This window comes from Sciurus carolinensis, chromosome X, assembly GCF_902686445.1.
Source record: "Sciurus carolinensis chromosome X, mSciCar1.2, whole genome shotgun sequence".
NCBI classification, from domain to species: Eukaryota; Metazoa; Chordata; class Mammalia; order Rodentia; family Sciuridae; genus Sciurus; species Sciurus carolinensis.
In genome coordinates, this window is record NC_062232.1 from 96,749,775 (window position 1) to 96,755,641 (window position 5,867).

Genomic DNA, 5,867 nt, shown 5'->3' on the forward strand with positions numbered 1-5,867 from the left:
CTAGATATATAGCCTAGGCACATCCTTCTGTATACTTTAAAGTTCATCTTTAGATGACTTATAATACCAAACACAATGTAAATGCAAAGAAAGTAGTTATTATGTGGTATTGTTTTGGGAATATTAGAAAAAAAAAGTCTGTATACATTTAGTAAAAATGCATTTTTCTCAAATATATTTGATCCAAGGTTGGATGAATCCACAGATCTTGAATCTAGGATACAGAGGGCTGGGTATAATTACTAATATCCATTATGTTTGAGCAGTTTTCCCATAACCCAAAACTGTTCTTTATTCTCTTGCAAAGATTTAAAAAAGATTTTAAAAAGAAGGAGGGCATTTATAACCTCTCCTTTCCCTTCCCTAACATTACTCCAACATTTTGACATGTGTTTATTTATAAATTCTAAAATTATACAAATATACAAATGTTGATGCTATACAAAAAGACATTACCAAAGTATCAACTTCATTACTTTTTAAAACTGACTGCTTGTTTTATATGATTATTGATAGGGTTTGTTAAACATGTGAATGACCCTTACTACAGTACCAAATATCATGAAATAATTTTTGGAAACATGTTCTACCTGAGATTTTATAAATCTACTGTTCTTTTATAAACTGAATTTGTATAATAATCCTTATTAAAAAGGGCACTGAGAAATAAGTGCTGATTTTCAATAATTAAAAGAAGATTGTCATGTAAATATGGTATACACTAAATCATGTAGCTCTAGAGGATAGAACTAGGACCAGGAGCAAACACACAAACAGATGAACACACTGGATGTAGTCCTAAAGACTTATGGTTTCCATTAAGGATAAGATATCTCTGACAAAAGTGCCAGTAAGTTTAAACAATTAACCAGTGTCCTATATCCCAAGTGCTTTCTGCTAATATCACTACCATCCTCAGATCAAAAGGTGTAAACTGTGAGCATACTCAATTATTTCATACCTAAATACCTAATCTGATTCTAGTTAGTCACCTCTAAACTAGGACATTGCCCTGACTTTTCAGCCTTGCATGATAAGTTTAAAAAATCATACAGAAAAGATATTTACATAGACATTTTGATGACCATGTAAAAATAAATTATATCCTTAATACTATTGATCTGTTCTCCCACCCTGGAAGTTTTTAAGTATGGGAAGTATTGTATTTGTTTTCACATATTAGAGAAATACCTGATATTAGGGAATATCTTGAAGTAGGAAAGGAGAAGAATTTCTCTGACCCTGTTCAATGAAAATCCTAATATGTCCTTTATAGACAATATTTCTTTTTCTAAAACAGACTCTAAATGAGAAAGATATTTAAAGAACTATCATTTACAAAGTGTCAATTTGGTAAAGATCCAGTAGTAGGAGCTGTTCATTCTATCCTCTTAGCAATCCTCTAATATTACTATATTTCCATTTTATTGGTGAAAAATCTCAAGGTTACAACAAGAACTATTCTACTTAATGTTACATAGATAGAGATTAGATAGTGAACTTAGTGTTTCTGAATTCATTTGCTTGTTCTTGTTATTATGAGAGTTTTCCTAAGACCACATTAAATTGTTTCACAAAGTATTTTCCCAGATTACTTTCCATTTTAGTACTAAGGAGTTAAAATTTTTAGCTTCCAAGTTACTATTGTTTTTTGAACAGTTATCAATCCACAATCAGATCCATAACAGCAAGCTCACAATTATACCTTAGGGAATTTGTGCTACTGGGGAAACCTACCAAAAGCAACCAGGAAGTCTGGGTTTCTAATTCTTGACAATTGATACTTACTAAGCTACTGCTGAGTTCAAGTGACATCAAGAAGATTGTGCTGTGGAAACAGGTACAAGTCAAATACATATGTACAAAGGTATTCAGCATAATGCTGTTTGTGATGACAGATTTTGAAAAAAAAATTCAACAAATTTAAATCATAGTACAACATTATGGGAAATAATTTATCCATTAAACTTGATAATGTAGATCCATTATTTATTGACAGGGTTAGATTCTCACATATTAAATTTTATAAGTTTTCAAAAGAATCTACAATGGAAAATCCTAACATGTTATCAAATAAAATATGCTATATTACAAAGGATAATATATTTTTAAAATGTAGGTTTATTTCAGAAATGCAAGGGTAGTTTAATTTTTATAAATCAATGAATGTAATTCACATTGACAGACTCAAGGCCATATTTATATTTTACATCACTAGATGCAGAAAAATATTTGATAAAATCCAATATCCATTCAAAATGAAAATGATAAAACTTTTCACAAACTAAGAGAGGAGCAATCACTTAATCTGATCAACTCATTTAATCAAAAAGCATACTGGAAGAGTAGATGGAGGAGACTGAGGAGGAGGAAGAAGAGATGGGAAAAAGAAGAACAGTGGAATGAATCTGACAGAAATTTTGTATGTACATATGTGAATATGGCACAGTGAATCCCAACACCACATATATCCACAGGACACTAATTAAATAAGAAACTATAAATAAATTAAAGATCAGTAGAGTAGAATGGCAGGGGGGAGAAGGAGGAGATAAGAGGGAGGGAGTGCTGGTGACTGAATTAGAGCAAATTATATTCCATGCTTTTGATTATGTCAAAATGTATCCTAATGTTATGTTACTAAAAAGAATAAAAAATAATAACAAAGCTTACTGCAAACAGTGGGATATTGAAAGACCCCCTCCACACAAACCACAATTGGATATGAGACAAGGATGCCCAGTGTCAATTCTTCCCTTTATTATTGTACTAGGAGTCGTAGTCAGTGCAACGAAGCAGGGAGAAAATGGTATAAAGATTGGAAAGAAAGTAATCAAACTGTCATTATTCACAGGTGAGATTCTGTATGTAGAAAATCCAAAATGATCTATAAATAAGCTACTGAAATTAAAACATGAATTTTCAGTGTCACTGAATACAAAATCAAATATATAATTTGTGTATGCCAGAAAAATCATAAAAATGAAAAATTTAAAGAAAACATGTACAGAACAATAAAAATAGCAAAGACCTAGGAAAAATGAAATATATAATGTATCAATACACATAATTAGATTAATAGAGTAATGGGAAAGAATAGAGAGTTTAGAAACTGATGGTCCCATATTTACTTGATTTATGACAAAAAGTGGCACTGAAATATATCAGGAAAAGATGACCTTTTCAATAATGGTGCTATATTTGTTAGTGAACTGGAACAAATTATATTCCATGGTTGTATAAATTACATTAAAATGAATCCCAATATTATGTATATATATAGTGAACTAATAAAAATAAATTAAAAACCAATACAGGGCTGGGGAGATAGCTCAGTTGGTAGAGTGGTTGCCTCGCATGCACAAGGCCCAGGGTTCAATCCCCAGCACCACCAAAAAAAAAAAAAAAAAAAAAAAAAAAAAAAACCAATACAAAAAATAAAAAGAAATCTCACTCCTATATTATGCCACATACAAATTAATTCCAGACAGACTACAGATCCAATGTAAAGATAAAACAAACTTTTAGAAAAAATATAGGAGAACATCTTACTGAGGTTAGAAAAATAAATTCTTTTTTTTCCTTTTTTTAAAATTTTTTATTTATTCTAATTAGTTGTACATGACAGTAGAATGCATTTGTATATTTTGATAGATCATACATGGGACACTAAAACATGATTAATAAAATAATGGTATAAGACTGAACATTAAGAATTTCTGTTAATTGGACTGGGGTTGTGGCTCAGTGGTAGAGCACTTGCTTAGCATGTGTGAGGCACTGGGTTTGATTCTCAGCACCACACATAAATAAATGAATGAAATAAAGGGCCATTAACAACTAAAAAAATTGTTTATTTTCAAGAATAAGTCCTGTTGGGAGCACCAGGTGAACACTCTGCATTCATTCCCTTCATAGTTACACTCTTGACTCCTTGGCCTTAGCTGTCCAAGGAGCTGGTGGTAAAGTCATATCAGAGAAGGCATTATATATGCTTAAAAAGAAATCTTAAAAACCCGACAGGCTCCCCTTCCCCACCAATCTCAAATTCCCATGGAGGGAACAAATATTAAATAATATTTGAAAATCTGAGTAAGCTTGAAACTGAGGTTAAATAGCTATTGAACTTAAGGAAGTGACTAAAAGACCCCTCTCTGGCCCAGGCTGGTGAAATGCTTTGGGCCTAAGGTAAGAGAGCAGGTATGCTGAGAGGGTGCAACGTTAAACAGGGTACATACAGTGCCCAAGGACTAACAACCAGGTCCAGTAAAAACTGAGACATAGGGGAAAGGGTCAGGCATTCGGAGCTCACAAAGGCTTCTGGCCTGATAGGCCAGGGTAGAGCCTGACCCCTCTTCTCTGTGTGTAGAGAATTGTGCTGATGCTGGGTGGAGGGCATCCACCTCTGCTTTCCCCACTGAGTGGGTAGAAAGGGCAGCCAGCTTGGGCCCTCAATCTTCATGCAGGTAGGCCTCCTGTTCCTGGTCCGCCCTCTTGTCCCTTCCCTGTTTTCTGGTGCAGCTCCTGTGTTTGCGCTTTGGTCAGTTTGGTTTCTGCTTTCCGGGAGAGCTGGCGAACCTCCTACACCTGCAATTTCACCAGCCGAATGTGATTCCTGGCAGTTATAGAGGCCTGATCTGCTCTAGATTGGTATGCAGCTTCTGCTGCCATCTCTGAGAGACCAACTGCAGTTATCCAAGTGGTTTCCAGGTTCCTGTTGTTTTGAAGTCATCTCAACTCTGGCTCCTATGATCACCTGCCACACTTCATCTTCCTCCTGTGAATTCATTTTCCCAAGTAAACTTGTATATGGTTGGTACAGAGAAATTAATGTATAAACAGCCTTAGTATATTGACTGATTGCTTCAATCAATGCATATGCGGTTTGAGAGAGAAAGGTAGAGGTGCTGTTACCAAAGACACAGCCCTCCTCATTAATGCTTCATTAGTAAGAGAATGAGGCTCCGATTTCTGAGCAATAGGAACTGCACACAAGGTTACACCAAATGCGGCCGCCACCGTTTTGTGCCATGGTCTTATCAACGAGCGTTTCCTAGAATTAACCGCAACAGGAACACACTGTCTGTACCTGAAGAAAGAGGCTACGCTCCTCGACAACCAACTCCTCAGAGCCGCCATCCCACGGCGGGCAGATGCCGGATGCCTTAGAAAAAAATTTAAAAAGGAATTTCTGTTAATCAAAAACATTAAGAGAATGAAAATAAACTGTATAAAAATACAATCTGGTGTGACCAAAATATCTAAAGAACTTGGACAAATCAACAAAGACAGACATTGTAATAGACAAATGAATAATATATTTCACCAGATATTTTAAAGAGAGAATATCCAAATAGCCAATGAACATATGAAAAGTGCCTCAGTATCATCATTCATCAGGAAATTGCCAATTAAAAGCATACAGAGAAATAAATACACATCCATTCAAAAGACTGTAATGAAAAAGATAACTACAAGTATCTGGTAAGGGTGTAAAGCATCTGGGACTCCCATGAACTGCTGGTGGGAGTGTGAATTTATATAACACTGAGGAAAACTGACATGCTATATTAAAGCCAATATCATTTACAATCCAGCAATACTGTCTTATGTATTTGTAAGACAAACATGAATATAAATGCACCAAAGATATGTACAAGAATGCATTTAATAGCATTATTCATAATAGCCAAGAACTGGAAACAGACCAAATACTCATCAAGTATAGAATGAATAAATATCTCATTGTATATTCATACAATGGACTTCTATGCAACTGCTTGCATGAATCCTATAAATATAATGAGACATGAAAGAAGCTAGATATAAAAACAAGTGCATACTCTGTAATTCCATTTATATAAAGT

At 34.3% G+C, this 5,867-nt stretch overlaps 1 pseudogene; it reads right to left on the reverse strand.

Moving 5' to 3' along the window:
• Positions 1-4,451: 4,451 nt before the first annotated feature.
• On the reverse strand, positions 4,452-5,139 carry LOC124971319 (diablo IAP-binding mitochondrial protein-like; annotated as a pseudogene).
• Positions 5,140-5,867: the final 728 nt, after the last annotated feature.